The sequence below is a fragment of the Macrotis lagotis genome, chromosome X (genome assembly GCF_037893015.1).
Source record: "Macrotis lagotis isolate mMagLag1 chromosome X, bilby.v1.9.chrom.fasta, whole genome shotgun sequence".
Lineage (NCBI taxonomy): Eukaryota > Metazoa > Chordata > Mammalia > Peramelemorphia > Peramelidae > Macrotis > Macrotis lagotis.
The window spans coordinates 325,830,174-325,847,455 of record NC_133666.1 but is presented as its reverse complement, the minus strand read 5'-3'; the positions used below and the strand labels follow the sequence as shown (position 1 = coordinate 325,847,455).

Sequence of the window (17,282 nt, the reverse complement as noted above, 5' to 3'; positions counted from 1 at the left end):
GGTACAAAAAACCTATGGTAATAGAGGGGAAGAAGGGAGCAGAGGAGAAACACCTGAATCTTCTTCTCATCAGACTTGGCTTAAAGTCAACCTATAAAACATCTAACTTATAAAGCATCTAACCTTTCAAGTATTAAAAGGGGAAAAGGGGAGGGGGGAAGGAGAAAGGGAAGGGGGAAAAAGGGGAAATAACAAAAGGAAGGGAAGGGAAAAGGGAAAAAGGGAAAGGGGAAAGAAAGGGGAGAGTGTGATATAGGAGGGCAAACACACTGAAGGGGGTGGTATTCAGAAACAAAATACTGGGGAATATGGATAAAGGGGGGAGGGGAAAAATACAAACAGAGGGAAGATAGCACGGAGGGTAATAAAGAATTAGTAATCATAACCTTGAATGTGAATGGGATGAACTCTCCCTTAAAACGTAAACAGCTTTTTCGCAATGGGTTTGCCGCCAGAACACAGCAGGTGTTGTGAAAACCATTGCTAAACCTCCACAAAAATGGGCAAGGAAAAGACTCACATTAACATTGTCGTCATTGGACACGTAGACTCTGGCAAGTCCACTACGACTGGCCACCTCATCTACAAATGTGGTGGAATAGATAAAAGAACCATTGAGAAGTTCAAGAAGGAGGCTGCTGAGATGGGAAAGGGCTCCTTCAAATATGCCTGGGTCTTAGATAAACTGAAGGCTGAACATAAGCATGGTATCATTATTGATATCTCCCTGTGGAAATTTGAGACCAGCAAGTATTACGTGACCATTATCGATGCTCCAGGACACAGAGACTTTATCAAGAACATGATTACAGGCACATCTCAGGCCGACTGTGCCATCCTGATTGTTGCTGCTGGTGTTGGTGAATTGGCAGACCCATGAGCATGCCCTTCTGGCCTACACACTAGGTATAAAACAATTGATTGTTGGTGTAAACAAAATGGATTCCACTGAGCCCCCTTACAGCCAGAAGAGATATGAGGAAATTGTCAAGGAAGTCAGCACCTACATTAAGAAAATTGGCTACAACCCTGACACAGTAGCCTTTGTGCCAATTTCAGGTTGGAACGGTGACAACATGCTGGAGCCAAGCTCTAATATGCCTTGGTTAAAGGGATGGAAAGTCACTCATAAGGATGGTAATGGTAATGGAACCACACTGCTCGAAGCCTTGGATTGCATCCTGCCTCCAACTTGCCCAACTGACAAGCCCCTCCATCTACCCCTCCAAGATGTCTACAAGATTGGCGGTATTGGTACTGTACCTGTTGGCAGAGTGGAAACTGGTGTTCTAAAACCAGGAATGGTGGTCACTTTTGTCCCAGTCAATGTTACAACTGAAGTAAAGTCTATTGAAATGCACCATGAAGCTTTGAGTGAAGCTCTGCCTGGGGATAACGTTGGTTTCAATGTCAAGAACGTGTCTGTCAAAGATGTACACCGTGGTAATGTGGCTGATGATAGCAAGAATGATCCACCAATGGAAGCAGCTGGCTTCACTGCACAGGTCATTATCCTGAACCATCCAGGCCAAATCAGTGCTGGCTATACACCTGTTCTGGATTGTCACACTGCTCACATTGCTTGCAAGTTTGCTGAGCTGAAGGAGAAGATTGATCATCGTTCTGGTAAGAAGCTGGAAGATGGCCCTAAATTCCTGAAATCTGGTGATGCTGCCATCGTGACATGGTTCCAGGCAAGCCCATGTGTGTGGAGAGCTTCTCTGATTATCCTCCTCTGGGTTGTTTTGCTGTCCGCGATATGAGGCAGACTGTTATAGTTGGTGTCATCAAGGCAGTTGACAAGAAGGCTGCTGGAGCTGGCAAGGTCACAAAATCTGCCCAGAAGGCCCAGAAGGCTAAATGAATATTCTGCACAACACCTGCCACCCCAGTCTTAATCAGTGGTGGAAGAATGGTCTCAGAACTGTTTGTCTCAATTGGCCATTTAAGTTTAATAGTAAAAGACTGGTTAATGATTACAATGCATCATAAAAGCTTCAGGAGGAAAGGAATGTTTTTGTGGACCATTTGTTTCGTGGCAGTTTTAAGTTATTAGTTTTAAAATCAGTAATTTTTAAATAGAAGCAACTTGACCAAAAATCTGTCACAGAATTTTGAGACCATTAAAACAGTTTAATGCGAAAAAAAAACGTAAACAAATAGCACAGTGGATTAAAAATGAGAATCCTACAATATGCTGCTTACAAGAAACTCATCTGAAGCAGAGAGATACATATAGAGTAAAGGCAAAAGGTTGGAACAAAATATATTTTGCTTCGGCTGAAATAAAAAAAGCAGGGGTAGCAATCCTCATCTCAGACAAAGCAGCAGCAAAAATAGATAGCGTTAAAAGAGATAAGGAAGGAAACTTTATCCTCCTAAAAGGTACCATAGACAATGAAGTCATTTCAATATTGAATATATATGCACCCAGTGGGACAGCACCCAAATTCTTAGAGGAGAAGCTGAAAGAACTACAGGAAGACATAGACAGCAAAACCCTACTAATGGGAGACCTCAACCTCCTGCTATCAGATCTAGATAAATTGAATCATAAAATAAACAAGAAAGAAGTTAAGGAGGCAAATAGATTGTTAGAAAAATTAGATATGGTAGACTTATGGAGGAAACTGAGTGGGGATAGAAAGGAATATACCTTTTTCTCTGCAGTACATGGAACTTATACAAAAATAGACCATGTACTAGGGCTTAAAACCCTAATGATCAACTGCAGAAAAGCAGTGAATACATCTTTCTCAGATCACAGTGCAATAAAAGTCATATGCAATACTGGGCCAAGGAGATATAGATCTAGAACAAATTGGAAACTGAATAATCTCATTTTAAAAAATGAGTGGACCAAAAAACAAATTATAAAAAGAATTAACCATTTTATCCTAGATAATGATAATAATGAAACAACATACCAAAACCTATGGGATTCATTCAAAGTGACTCTCAGGGGATATATTATAGCTCTAAATGCTTACATGAATAAATCAGAGAAAGAGGAAATCAATGAACTAAACATGCAACTAAAAAAATTAGAGAAAGAACAAATCAAAAATCCCCAATCAAATACCAAATTAGAAATTCTAAAAATTAGAGAAATTAATAAAATCAAAAGCAAAAAAACTATTGAATTAACAAATAAAACCAAAAGTTGGTATTATGACAAAACCAACAAAATTGATAAACCTCTGGTCAATTTGATTAAAAAAAGAAAGAAGAAAACCAAATTGCTAGTATCATAAATGAAAAAGGTAAACTCACCACCAATGAGGAGGAAATTAAAGTAATAATTCAAAATTATTTTGCCCAACTCTATGCCAATAAATTTGATAATCTAAGTGAAATGGATGAATATTTACAAAAATATAAGTTGCCCGGGTTAATTGAAGAAGAGATTAAGTACCTAAACAACCCTATCTCAGAAAAAGAAATTCAACAAGCCATTATTGAACTCCCTAAAAAAAAATCTCCAGGGCCTGATGGATTCATAAGTGAATTCTACCAAACTTTTAAGGAACAATTGGTTCCAAACCTATATAAACTCTTTGGAAAAATAGGGAAAGATGGAACTCTGCCTAACTTTTTCTATGAAACCAATATGGTATTGTTACCTAAACCAGGAAGAGTTAAAACAGAGAAAGAAAATTATAGACCTATTTCCCTGATGAATATAGATGCAAAAATCCTAAATAAAATCTTAGCAAAATGATTACAACAAGTCATCACTAGGATAATACATTATGATCAAGTAGGATTTATTCCAGGAATGCAGGGTTGGTTCAATATTAGGAAAACTGTTAGTATACTCAATTATATCAACAACAAACCTATCAGAAATCATATTATCATATCAATAGATGCTGAAAAATTTTTTTGGCAAAATACAGCATCCATTCCTATTAAAAACACTAGAGAGTGTAGGAATAAATGGACTGTTTCTTAAAATGATTAGCAGTATGTATCTGAAACCATCAACAAGCATTATATTCAATGGGGAGAAGCTAGCAGCATTCCCAATAAGATCAGGGGTGAAACAAGGGTGCCCATTATCACCATTTCTATTCAATATTGTATTAGAAATGTTAGCTTCAGCAATTAGAGAAGAAAAAGAAATTGAAGGAATTAGAATTGGGAAGGAAGAGACAAAACTCTCACTCTTTGCAGATGACAAAGAGTGAGAGAATCCCAAGAAATCATCCAAAAAACTATTGGAAACAATTAGCAATTTTAGCAAAGTTGCAGGTTATAAAATAAGCCCTCATAAATCCTCAACTTTTCTATGTATGTCTAGAAAGAAACAGCAGGAAGAGCTAGAAAGAGAAATCCCATTCAAAGTAACCTCAGACAATATAAAATATTTGACAATCTATTTGACAAGGCAGACTCAGAATCTTTTTGAAAACAATTATAAAACACTTCTCACACAAATGAAATCAGATTTAAAATAACTGGGCAAATATCAACTGCTCATGGATATGTAGAGCTAATATAATAAAAATGACAATTCTACCAAAACTAAACTATCTGTTTAGTGCCCTACCAATCAAAATTCCAAAAAAATTACTTTAACGTGTTAGAAAAAATTGTAAGTAAATTCATATGGAGAAATAAAAAGTCAATTCATCAAAACTGTTTGGTATTGGCTAAGAAATAGAGTGCTGGACCAGTGGAATAGAGTAGGTGTAAAAGCGGGAGATGATTATAGTAATCTGCTGTTTGATAAACCCAAAGAGTCCGGCCATTGGGATAAAAACTCCCTCTGATAAAAATTGCTGGGATAATTGGAAGTTAGTATGGAAGAAACTTAGATTAGACCAACACCTCATACCCTTTACCAAGATAAGATCCAAATGGTTACAACTAGGTAATTATGAAGTGTCTGAGGCCAGATTTGAACGCAGGTACTCCTGACTCCAGGGCTGGTGTTCTATCCACTGTGCCACCTAGCTGCCCCCAGCGGCATTTCTAGAGAGTATTCATTCCAGACTCGGGAACTAAAAAGACTTCACACTGGGGCAGAGGAAGCACTAGGGCAGAAAGAGGTTTCAGAGCATCCCTAAACAAATGCAAGATACAGTCACAGCTCTATGACCATGTACTTAATTCCAGGTCATAGGTCTAGGATGATTGAGGAGGGCTTAGCATCTTGCAGTGGTAGAGACAAATACTTGTGGACATGATCTATGCTTGGTTCTTGTCCTTTTTTATCAAAAAAGACCAAAATGACATGACTATGTTTGAGACACATTACATTATGTCTGACTGTGGCTGATCAGACCAATATGAGCACAAATAGTCCATGTGAATACCTGGGAGGGGGTACTCTGAACTTATGTATGTCATATTTCCTTTCAGCTGCTTCAATTTTGCCTTCCTCACAGAGCACAATATCCTCACTGATAAGAGCACACCATGCTCAGTGGTCCTGTGCCAGTGTTTCCGAAGCTGTACAGACAATTCTAAAGTTCTTCAATGAGTCCTTCAGGGTATCCTGGTATCGTTTCTTCTCATTCCCTTATGAGTGGTTGCCCTCTGTGTGGTCTACCTAAAATAGTTGTTTTTGGCAAGTGTATTTATGGCATTCAAATAATGTGCCCAGTACATTGTGATTGCATTCTCTGTAGTAATGTTGGAAAACTAATTTAGCTCAAGTGTCTAGTATCTTCTCCTGTTTGGTAATCATCAGAATTTTCCTAAGACAATTTAGATGGAAGCAATTCAATTTCCTGACATAGTGCTGGTAGTTTTCCAGGCATATAGTAATGAGGTCAACACAAAGGCTCTGTAGACCTTCAGCTTGGTAGTTAGTCTAATACCTTTTCTCTCCCCAAATTTTTTTTGGAGCCTCCCAAATACTGAGCTAGCTCTGGCATTGTGTGTGTGTGTGTGTGTGTGTGTGTGTGTGTGTGTGTGTGTGTGTGAAATTCCCTGTTAATGTGTACTTCCTTGGAAAAGGACATTTCCAGGGTAAGTGAATTTGTCCACAGTACTCAAAACTTCTCCATTTGCTGTAATTGATGGTTCTGCACATGGATGATGTGGTACTGGCTGATAGAGCACCTGTGTTTTCTTAGTGTTAACTGTTAGGCCAAAATTAGCACGAGCAGCAGAAAATCAATCCATACTTTGATGTATGTCAACTTCAGAGACTGCATTGAGTGCACAATCTGCAAGCAGAAGATCATGCACCAACACTTCCTCCAGTTTGTCCTGGCTTGTTGCCTTTGCAAGTTGAAGAATTACCATCAGTTGGTAGTTGAAGGTATTTGATAACATGGTTGAAAACATCATGCAAACATGGGAGCAAGAATACATCCTTGTTTCACTCCATTGGTGAATGGGAAATCTTTTTTCTTTTTTTTTTCTCACATTACTAAAAACCACAAGAAAAATAAAGTGTGCTTCAATCTGTTTTCAGATACCTTCAGCTCTGTGTTTTGGATGGATAGCATTCTTTATCATAAGTCCATCAAAGAAATTGCTTCAATATTTTTTCCCACAGTTGCTATTGCTATCTGTGATTCCCTCCATCCTGTTTCCCTCCCAACCCCCATTTATTCCATTCTCTCTCTCTCTCTCTCGTTTCACCCTATCACTCCTCAAAAGTGTTATATATGACTACTCTCTCTCCTATCTCCTACATCCTCACTTCCCCCTCTCTGTACTCTTTCTCTCATTCCTTTCCTCTCTGGTAAGATGAGATAAGACAAAATGTGTATGTTTTTTGTCTCTGAGCCACCTCCAAGGAGAGTGAAGGCTCACTCATTCTCCCTGCCCTTCCCCCTTTTTTCACTCCATTATGAAAGCTTTTTCTTGCCTCTTATATAGGAAATATCTTAGCCCATGCTTCTTCTCCTTCCCCTTTCTCCCAGTACATTCCTTTTTTAGCCCATTAACTCCATCTTTATAACATATTATGCCTTTATATTCAGCTTCCTCCTGTGCCTTGTCTATATATGCTCCTTCTAACTATCCTAATAAATGAGAAGGTTCATATGAGTGATAAGTATCCTTTTCCAATGCAGGAATACAAGCAGTTTGATATCATTAAATCCCTTTTCATTTTTCCTTCCTGTTCCACCCTCTCTATGCTTCTCCTGAGTCCTGTACTTGAAAATCAAACCTCATGTTCTGCACATCAAACCTCATGTTCTGATCATTTCATCAGGAAAGTCTGAAAGTCCCCTATTTCATTGAATGTCCACCTTTTCTCCTGCTAGAAATTGCTCAGTTTTGTTGGGTACTTGATTCTTGGTTTTAATCCAAACTCTTTTACCTTCCAGAATATCATATCCCATGTCCTATGAACCCTTAATGTAGACACTGCTAAATCCTCTGTAATTCTACCTGTAGCACCATGATATTTGAATTACTTCTTTCTGGCTGCTTGTAATATTTTTCTCCTTGACTTGGAAGTTCTGCAATTTTGCTATAATATTCCTGGGAGTTTTCAATTTGGGATCTCTATTAGAAGGTGATTGGTGAATTCCTGCAATACCTATTTTACCCTGTGCTTCTAGGTTATCAGGGCAGTTTTCCTGGATTATTTCTTGAAAAACTAAGTCTAGGCTCTTTTCCTGGCCATGACTATCAAATAGCCCAATAATTTTAAAATTTTCTCTACTGGCTTTGTTTTCTAGGTCAGTTACTTTTTCAATGAGATATTTCACATTTTCTTCTAGTTTTTCATTCTTTTGTTTTTGTTTTATTGTTTCTTGATTTCTCACAAAATCATCAGCTTCCTTTAGCTTTGTTTTACATTTGGAAGAATTATTTTCATCAGAGAGCTTTTTTATCTCCTTTTCCATCTGCCAGTTCTGTTTTTTAAGGTATTGTTCTCCTCATTGACCTTTTGAACTGCTTTCTCCTTTTGACCTAAACTGATTTTTAATATGTTATTTTCTTCAGTATTATTTTATATCTTCTTCACCAAGCTGCTGATTTGGTTTTCAAAATTTTCTCACACTGCTTTCATTTTTCTTCCTCTACCTTCTTCACTTGCTTTTCAAAATCCTTTTTGAGCTCTTCCATGGCCTGAGACCAATTCCTGATTTTCTTGGAGACTTTGGATACAGAAGCTTTGACCTTATTATTTTCTGAGTGTAAATTTCGATCCTCCATAGGACCAAAGGAATTGTCTATGGTAGGATATTTTTTTCTTCTGTTGTTTGCTCATTTCCCAAGCCTATGACTTGATTTTAACTCTCTGTTAAGGTAGGGTTCTGCTTCCAGGGTGGAAAGTAAGCTTCTGATGATTTCTACAGCTGTTTTCAGGGACCTTAGTTCCTTTAACATCTTAAGAGAGGCTCTGACTGCTCTCCTGTCCAGTACTCTGCTCTGTGATCACTCCCCTCTGCCCTGGAACTATGAGGAGGGGTCACTGCTCTACTATGTCAGTAAAGCTCCCTTTACTGAGACTGGGGCTCAGGCTGTGACCTGGACCTGACTAAGGGCAAAGCAACAGTCCTGACTCAGTAATAACAAAGAGATAGCCTCAGAGAGAGTGGATGGGCTGAGTGCTATGGAAGCAGCTGCCAGGGGTCTCTTCAGACCTGCTCCTGGCTCCTGTGGCTGGGTCTATGCTGAGAATTGAACTCCACCCTTACCCTGGTGTGACAGAGTTTTCCCTCTGACCTTCAAAGTTGTCCTTGGTAATCCCTGGACTGAGAGGTCTGTAAACACCCCTGCTGGCATGGATCCAAGTGCTCCCAGAGTCCTAGATACACAAAGGCTGTTCCTAGATTACTGGAGCTGGTTTACTCCAGCCTGGGCTGTGCTGAGACCCTTTCTAATCCAGGTATAACAGACCCTTCCAGAAAATCTTCCAAGTTGTCTTGGGCTAAACTCAGTCTTTCTGTGTGTCCCACCACTCTAGAATTTGGCTTGTGTCATTATTTAAAAGTATTTGGAGTGGTCTGGGGAAAGCTCCCAGAATTTTCTTCCTTCACTCACCATCTTGACCCTCCCCTGTCTCTCAAGAGCATCATTTACTATCCAGAACCTGGGCATGCATGCCATCATGAAATTGATGTACAATGCTGATGAACTTCCCCAAGCAACCAAATTCTGACATAATTTTCCATGAACCTTCATGACTGACAATATCAAAGGCCTTGGTCAGATCTACAAATGTTGTTTACAGACCTCTGTTTTGTTCTTGGCATTGTCAAGTAGCAAGCATCATATTTACTGTTCCTGAATACTTTCTGAAGCCACATTGCTCTTAGGAAGATGACAGTATTCCAGGTAAAGAATCAGACTATTGAGAAGAATTCTAGCAATAATCTTATCAGCAATGACTAAAAGAGAAGTACCACTGTGATGTCACAGGATAATTTCTTCCCTTTACCTTTAAATGGAGATGAACGATGGAGGCATCCTTGGATTTTTGGTGGGACAACTTCTGCATGCCATATAACCTGGAAAATTTCAGTCAATTTTTGGATGAATGGTGGACCCCCTCCTTGTAGATCTTAACTGGAATAGAATCAGTACCAGGTGTTTTGCCACATAAAAGGAGTCTAAGAGCATTCAACTAGGGACAGATTGACTTCAACTTGAGGTAAAAGGTCAATGGCTTCTGAATTGATTGAAGATGGTTTGTTAAGAACACTATGGAAATATTCAACCCATCTCTCTAGGATCATGTCCCTATTGTTAATTAATGTGGATCCATCAGCAATGAGTAGTTGAGATGTGCCTTAGATCTTTGGCCCATAAATGGTCTTCAGGGCAACATAAAAGCATTTTGGTTTGTTACTATCTTCATAGGACTGAACTTTATCCACCTTTTTACTGAGCCAAAAGTCCTGCATCTCTCTAAGTTTTACTTGAAACTTTACTTTTGATGGAATTAAATGCTGCCTTCTTAAAAATGAATGATATCCTGTTGGTAAACCCTGTAAAGTTCTTGCTTTTCATCTAGCAGCTTCATTTTCATCAAACCAGGCTTGGTTTTGCAAGTATTCTGACCCAGATGAGCAAATGCAGTACTGTATTCCAGATCTCTGAAAGCTGTCTACTGTTTCTGCTCCATTGTTGCCAACTGTGTGATGACTCAGTTTTTCCTCCAAGTTAGCAACAAACCGTTTCTACTCAGAGACACATTCCAATGTCTTGACATTAATTCTAGTAGTCATTTTGCCTTGTGATTGCCACTTTGGTTGAATGTGAATATTTAGCTTAGAGAGGATGACTCTGTAATTGGTCTAGCATTGCCTTTGTCTCTCTCACATCCTGTCTGTCTCTTCTCCTTACAATCATATACTCTATTAGATGCCAATGTTTTCTATGAAGCTGCATCTATAAAATTTTAAGGTAAATGAAGAAAAGGTGATGAGTAGTAGTAAGAGACCCTTGCTATTGCTGTTTCCAACTCCATTCCTCCCAAGGACTTCCTGCCAAGTCTGGTAATCTAAGCCTACTCTAGCATTTAAATCACCCAGAATTATAAGCTTGTCCTCTTTTGGTAGATTGATGATATAAGTCTCCAATTTTTCATAAAATTTTTTCTTTGACTTCATCAGGATTTGTCATGATGGGAGCATAGGGCACTGATAGTGGTAGCATGGTGTTTCCTGCAAGTGACAATTTCATTGTCATGAACCTGTCATTCACTCCTCTTGATAGCCATTCAAGCTTATTGATTAGATTGGTTTTGATTGTTAAATCTACTATCCCAGCTTCACAGCACTCCCCTTCACTACAACCCCATCAGAAAAATGTGTATCTGACTTCAGTAAACTGACCTTCATTTGCCAGCCTTGTTTCATTCAGAGCTGCTATTAGGATTTGATCTCTTGACAAAACTGCTTTTCTGGTCTGTTGGATCTTGTGTTGTGAGTGCACATTCCATGCTCTATTGGTTAATGGAATCTCCTTTGAAGAAGTTTTTGTAGATTTTTTATTGTGTTTTGACCATGGGGTGGGATCCCTGCCTGCCGCAGTAATCAGGTCAGGGTTAGATAAGCAGGTAATATTTAGGGGACCTTTTCTAGTCCCTTCCTAGTCCACATCAGGAGGTGAGCAGTGCAGTCTTAAAAGGGTTATTCAGATATGCATGGGGCTGCTGAATCTCACAACCACTTTCATTGGGGAAAGGACCCAATGGCCTGGTCAGGCCACCTTTGTGCAGGGTTGTGACTATAACTCCCAGTGTATCTGCACCTGCTGCTTTGTTACTTGCCAGTTACTACAAGACTTTGAGATAGGAAAGGGAAAGTGGTATAAGTGATGTCTTTTGATCTATGGGTAAATTGGATTTAAGTGAGGCAGAGTTGAATGAAGTCATTGGCCTCATTCTCTTCTTCCAAAGTCATCATAATCTAGTGGATAGACAGACTCAGGATAATTAGCAGTGTCTCTAGATGCAGTGAATGACCTTGGTGTCTTCAAAGTCTAGCCAAACTCTTAAGTGCTCCAATGCATTTGCTCAAGCTGCCTTCATGACCGTTAGATTGAAATATTCTCATCCACTCATTCACCCATGGAAGACTTCATATGCTTGGGATATCATGATCCATAGATATATCTTGAATGAAGAACAAGTTTTAAAACAAGCAGTAACTATATGGTTCTTTTCCTAGGAGAAAAGGAACTCTGTTCTTGCCTCCAACTCTGAATGAGTCCTATAGCAGAATAAGCAAGATTGGATGGAGAGAGAAGAGCCATCAAAACAAAAGCTCTAATCCCTTCTTAGGGCATAATCTGGCTGAGGATTCACCAAAGGAGGAATGAAGAGTAATTGGAGAGAACTGCATTACAAAAACCTAGAGAGAAGAAAATATCAAGGGGGGAGAGAGTGTTGAATAATGCCAAAGACTGCACATAAATCAAAGAGAAAGAGGATTGAGGAAAGGTCATTGGATACAGCAATTAAGAGACAAGGGGAAATTTTGGAGAGAACAGTTTTGGTGGAATGACAAGGTTAAAAGCCTGATTACAAAGGATTAAGAAGAGTGAGATGAGAAAAAATAGAGACTTCTATTATAGATGAATTTTTTGGTTTCTTCCAGAATATTGTGGTTGTGGCCATATTTGCAGACAGTAGGTAATGAACCAATAGACAGGATGAGATTTAAAATAAGTGCAGGTTAGGATGTCAGAGTAGGCAGTCAATTAGAGAAGATGGGATTGATTGGGATAGATTTAACAAGTAGAGGGTGTTAACCTTGGTAAGGAATATATTCAATATGTGAGACTGGGATGAAGGAAGAAAAAAATGGCAGAAGTCCTCTTAGTGATAGAAGATGAGAGAAGAGGGAGGTCGTGGGGGGAGTTGTTAAGGCAAGTATAGTAGAGAGGGCCTAGTTGAGGATGTTTAACATAAATTTGTACTGGACCCAGTCAGAAAAATTGCCTGATTTTCTCCACCCTTTTTGGACAGCAAATGTCTTGGAGTAAAAAGGGAAATGATGTAAGTGACCCAAGGCTGAGGCATGAGTGAATGTAATCCACAATGGGCTTCAAGAGATTCAAGGGATTCATGAGGGGGCACAGTGTAGAGTTGAATTGGTTCACCAAAGAATTAAAGTGAGGCAAAGAGAAGAGTTGCTAATTCAGGGAAGATGACCTAGGAGAAAATTGAGAGGTCATAGGAGTAAATTGAGAGGTTCATGGTATAAATTAAGAATAGGGTCTTGTAAGAGAAGGCAGATGGAGGGGTGGCTAGGTGGCGCAGTGGATAGAGCACCAGCCCTGGAGTCAGGAGTACCTGAGTTCAAATCCGGTCTCAGACACTTAATAATTACCTAGCTGTGTAGCCTTGGGCAAGTCACTTAAAAAAAACCTAAGAGAGAGAGAGAGAGAGCAAATGGAGAGGTAAAAAGCTAATGCTTTTATTGTCAGATAAAGGCATTTTAAAATTCTTGAATATGGAGGTGATACATCTGTGGGTGATGTTTATATGTTATCTCCCTCATTAGAATGTAAACTCCTGGGGCAGCTAGGGGGCACAGTAAATAGAGCACTGATCCTGGAGCCAGGAGGATCTGAGTTCAAATCCAGATTCAGACACTTAATAATTGCCTAGCTGTGTGACCTTGGGCAAGTCATTTAACCCCAATGCCTTGCCCAAAAAAACCTAATAAAAAAGAATGTAAAATTCCTTGAGGTCAGGGATTATCTTTTTCCTCTTTATATATTCCACAGTGTCTGGCACATAATAAAGTGCTTAATAAGTGTCTATTGCTTGATCAATATCACAAAAATATCAATCACTAAAAATTACTATCATTATAACTAGAATGAATTTATAACAGGGCTGTCATGCTAATTCAATATTGGCTGTATAAACATAATTGACTTTATTACTAACAAAATTAGCAAAAATAATGATTATAATGATAGAACTATAAACAATTTTGACAAAATATTCACAGTCCTATTTTTAAAAATGAGAAAACATGGGAATAGAACTTTCCTTAATATGTTCTCACATCTATCTTAAGCCATGAGCTTATCTTTTAAGACTTTTCCAGTAAAATTTGGGTAAAGCAAGTATGCTTTTTTTTAACTTTAGAAAGATTTTATTTACTTTGAGTTTTATAATTTTCCCCCTAATCTTGCTAGCCTCCCCCATCCCTCACAGAAGGCAGTCTGTTAGTCTTTACATTGTTTCCATGGTATACAATGATCTAAGTTGAATGTGATGAGAGAGAAATCATGTCCTTAAGGAAAAAAATAAAGTATAAAAGATAGCAAAATTGCATAATAAGATATTGGTTTTTTTTTTAAAAGGTAATAGTCCTTGGTCTTTGTTCAAACTCTACAATTCTTTCTCAGGATATAGATGGCACTCTCTGTTGCAGATACCCCAAAATTGTGCCTGATTATTGCCCTGTTGGTATGAGCAAGTTTATTAAGGTTGATCATAACTCCCATGTTAGGGTATACAATGTTCTTCTGGTTCTGCTCATCTCACTCAGCATCAGTTCATGCCAATCCTTCCAAGCTTCCCAGAATTCCCATCCCTCCTGGCTTCTAATAGAACAATAGTGTTCCATCACACATACATAATATACACCACAGTTTGTTAAGCCATTCCCAAATTGATGGGCATTCCCTCAGTTTCCATTTCTTTTCTACCACAAACAGAACTACTGCCAACATTTTTGTACAGGTGATGTTTTTATATTTTTTCATAATCTCTTCAGGGTATAGATCCAGTAGTGGTATTGCTGGATCAAAGGGTATGTACATTTTTATTGCCCTTTGGGTGTAATTCCAAATGGCTCTCCAGAAAGGTTGAATGAGTTTACAGCTCTACCAACAATGTGTTAGTATCCCGGATTTCCCACATCCCTTTCAAAATTGATCATTGTCCTTTCTGGTCATATCGGCTAGTCTGAGGGGTGTGAAGTGGTACCTCAGAGATGTTTTAATTTGCAGTTCCCTAATTAGTGGTTTAGAGCTATTTTTCATATGATTGTGGATTGCTTTGTTTTCCTCATCTGTAAACTGCCTTTGCATATCTTTTGACTATTTGTCTATTGGGGAATGGCTTATCTTTTTTTTAAAAAAAATTTGACTGTATTTTAGAGATGAGTCCTTTGTCAGAAACGCTAGTCAGAAAAATTGTTTCCCAATTTACTACATTTATTTTGATCTTGGTTACAGTGGTTTTGTCTGTGCAAAAGCTTTTTCATTTAATATAATCAAAATTATCTAGTTTGTTTATGATGTTCTCCATCTCTTCCTTGGTAATAAACTGCTTCCCTTTCCATAGATCTGACAGGCAAACTACTCCTTGATCTTCTAGTTTGCTTATAATATTGTTTTCTTATGTCTAGATCCTGTATTCATTTTGATCTTATCTTGATATAGGGTATGAGGTGTTGGTTTAGTCCAAGTTGCTTCCATACTAACTTCCAATTTTCCCAACAGTTTTTATCAGAGAGAGTTTTTATCCCAATAGCTGGACTCTTTTGGTTTATCAAACAGCAGATTACTATAATCATTCCCTGCTATTGCACCTAGTCTATTCCACTGGTCCACTACTCTATTTCTTAGCCAATAACAGTTTTGATGACTGATGCTTTATAGCATAATTTTAGATTTGGTAAGGCTAAGCCACTTTCTTTTGCACTTTTTTTTTCATTGAATCCCTGGAAATTCTTGACTTTTTATTTCTCCATATGAATTTACTTATCAACTTTTCTAACTCACTAAAGTAACTTTTTGGAATTTTGATTGATAGTGCACTAAACAGGTTACTTAGTTTTGGTAGAATTGCCATTTTTATTATATTAGCTTGACCTATCCATGAGCAATTGATGTTTGCCCAGTTTTTGAAATCTGATTTTATTTGTGTGAGAAGTGTTTTGTAACTGTTTTCAAAAAGATTCTGAGTCTGCCTTGGCAAATAGACTCCCAAGTATTTTATATTGTCTGAGGTTATTTTGAATGGGGATTTATCTTTCTCGTTCTTCGTGCTGTATCTTACTGGTCATATATAGAAAGGTTGAGGACTTATGAGGGTTTATTTTACATCCTGTGACTTTGCTAAAGTTGCTTATTGTTTCCAGTAGTTTTTTAGATGATTTTTTTTGTATTCTCTAGGTATACCATCATATAATCTGCAAAGAGTGAGAGTTTTGTCTCTTCCTTCCCTATTCTAATTCCTTTGATTACTTTTCTTCTCTTATTGCTGAAGCTAACATTTCTAATATGATATTGAAGAGTAGTAGTGATAGTGGGCATCCTTGTTTCACCCCTGATCTTATTGGGAATGCCTCTAGCCTATCCCCATTACATATAATGCTTGTTGATGGTTTCATATAGATACTGTTTATCATTCTAAGGAACAATCCATTTATTCCTATACTCTCTAGTGTTTTTAGTAGGAATGGGTGCTGTGTTTTGTCAAAAGCTTTTTTAGCATCTGTTGATATAATCATATGATTTCTGATAGGTTTGTTATTGATATAATTAATTATATTAACAGTTTTTCTAATATTGAACCAACCCTGTATTCCTGGGATAAATCCTACTGGGTCATAATGTATTATCCTAGTGATAATTTGTTGTAGTAGTTTTGCTAAGATTTTATTTAATATTTTTGCATCTAAATTCATCAGGGAGATACGTCTATAATTTTCTTTCTCTGTTTTAACTCTTCCTGGTTTAGGTATCAGCACCATATGGGTGTCATAGAAAGAGTTAGGCAGAGTTCTGTCTTCACCTATTTTTCCAAATAGTTTATTATATAGAATTGGAACCAGTTTTTCCTTAAGTTTGATAGAGTTCACTTGTGAATCCATCAGGTCCTGGAGATTTTTTCTTAGGGAGTCCAGTAATGGCTTGTTGAATTTCTTTTTCTGAGATAGGATTATTTAGGTTTTTAATTTCCTCTTCATTTAATCTAGGCAACTTATATTTTTGTAAGTATTCATCCATTTCACTTAGATTGTCAAATTTATTGGCATAGAGTTGGGCAAAATAATTCTGAATTATTACTTTAATTTCTTCCTCATTGGTTGTGAGTTCACCTTTTTTCATTTATGATACTAGAAATTTGGTTTTTCTTTTTTTAATCAAATTGACCAAAGGTTTATCAATTTTATTGTTTTTTGCATAAGACCAACTCTTGGTTTTATTTATCAGTCCAATAGTTTTCTTGCTTTTGATTTTATTAATTTCTCCTCTAATTTTTAGAATTTCTAATTTGGTATTTAATTGGAGGGGTTTTGATTTGTTCTTTCTCTGATTTTTTTTAGTTGTATATTTAGTTCATTGATTTCCTATTTCTCTAATTTATTCAGGTAAGCATTTAAAGATATACTATATCCCCTGATTGCCACCTTGAGTGTATCCCATAGGTTTTGGTATGTTGTTTCATTATTGTCATTATCTAGTATGAAATAATTAATTCTTTCTATAATTTGTTGTTTGATCCACTCATTCTTTAAAATGAGGTTATTTAGTTTCCAGTTAGTTCTGGGTCTTTATCTCCCTGGCTCAATATTGCATATGATTTTTATTGCATTATGATCTGAGAAATATGTATTTCCTATTTCTGCCTTTCTGCAATTGCTCATTAGGTTTTTATGCCCTAGGATATGGCTCCTTCCCTTCCTTTTGTTAGTTCCCCTTTTTCTTTCCTTCTCATCTCCCCCTCCCCTTTCCCCTTTTGATACTTGAAAGGTAAGATAAGTTTCTTAACTTAACTGAGTGTGTGTAAGTTAACTTTAAGCCAAGTCTGATGAGAAGAAGATTCAGGTGGTTCTAACCTCCTTTCTTCCGTTCTACTACAATAGGTCTTTTGTACCTCT

At 37.6% G+C, this 17,282-nt stretch overlaps 1 protein-coding gene and 1 pseudogene across 4 annotated transcripts in view; both read left to right on the top strand.

Annotated features, from left to right (window-relative positions):
* KIAA1328 (KIAA1328 ortholog) overlaps positions 1-17,282 on the top strand; it is a 554,082-nt gene that overhangs the window by 394,221 nt on the left and 142,579 nt on the right. The window lies entirely within an intron of this gene.
* LOC141500562 (elongation factor 1-alpha 1 pseudogene) lies at positions 335-2,150 on the top strand (annotated as a pseudogene).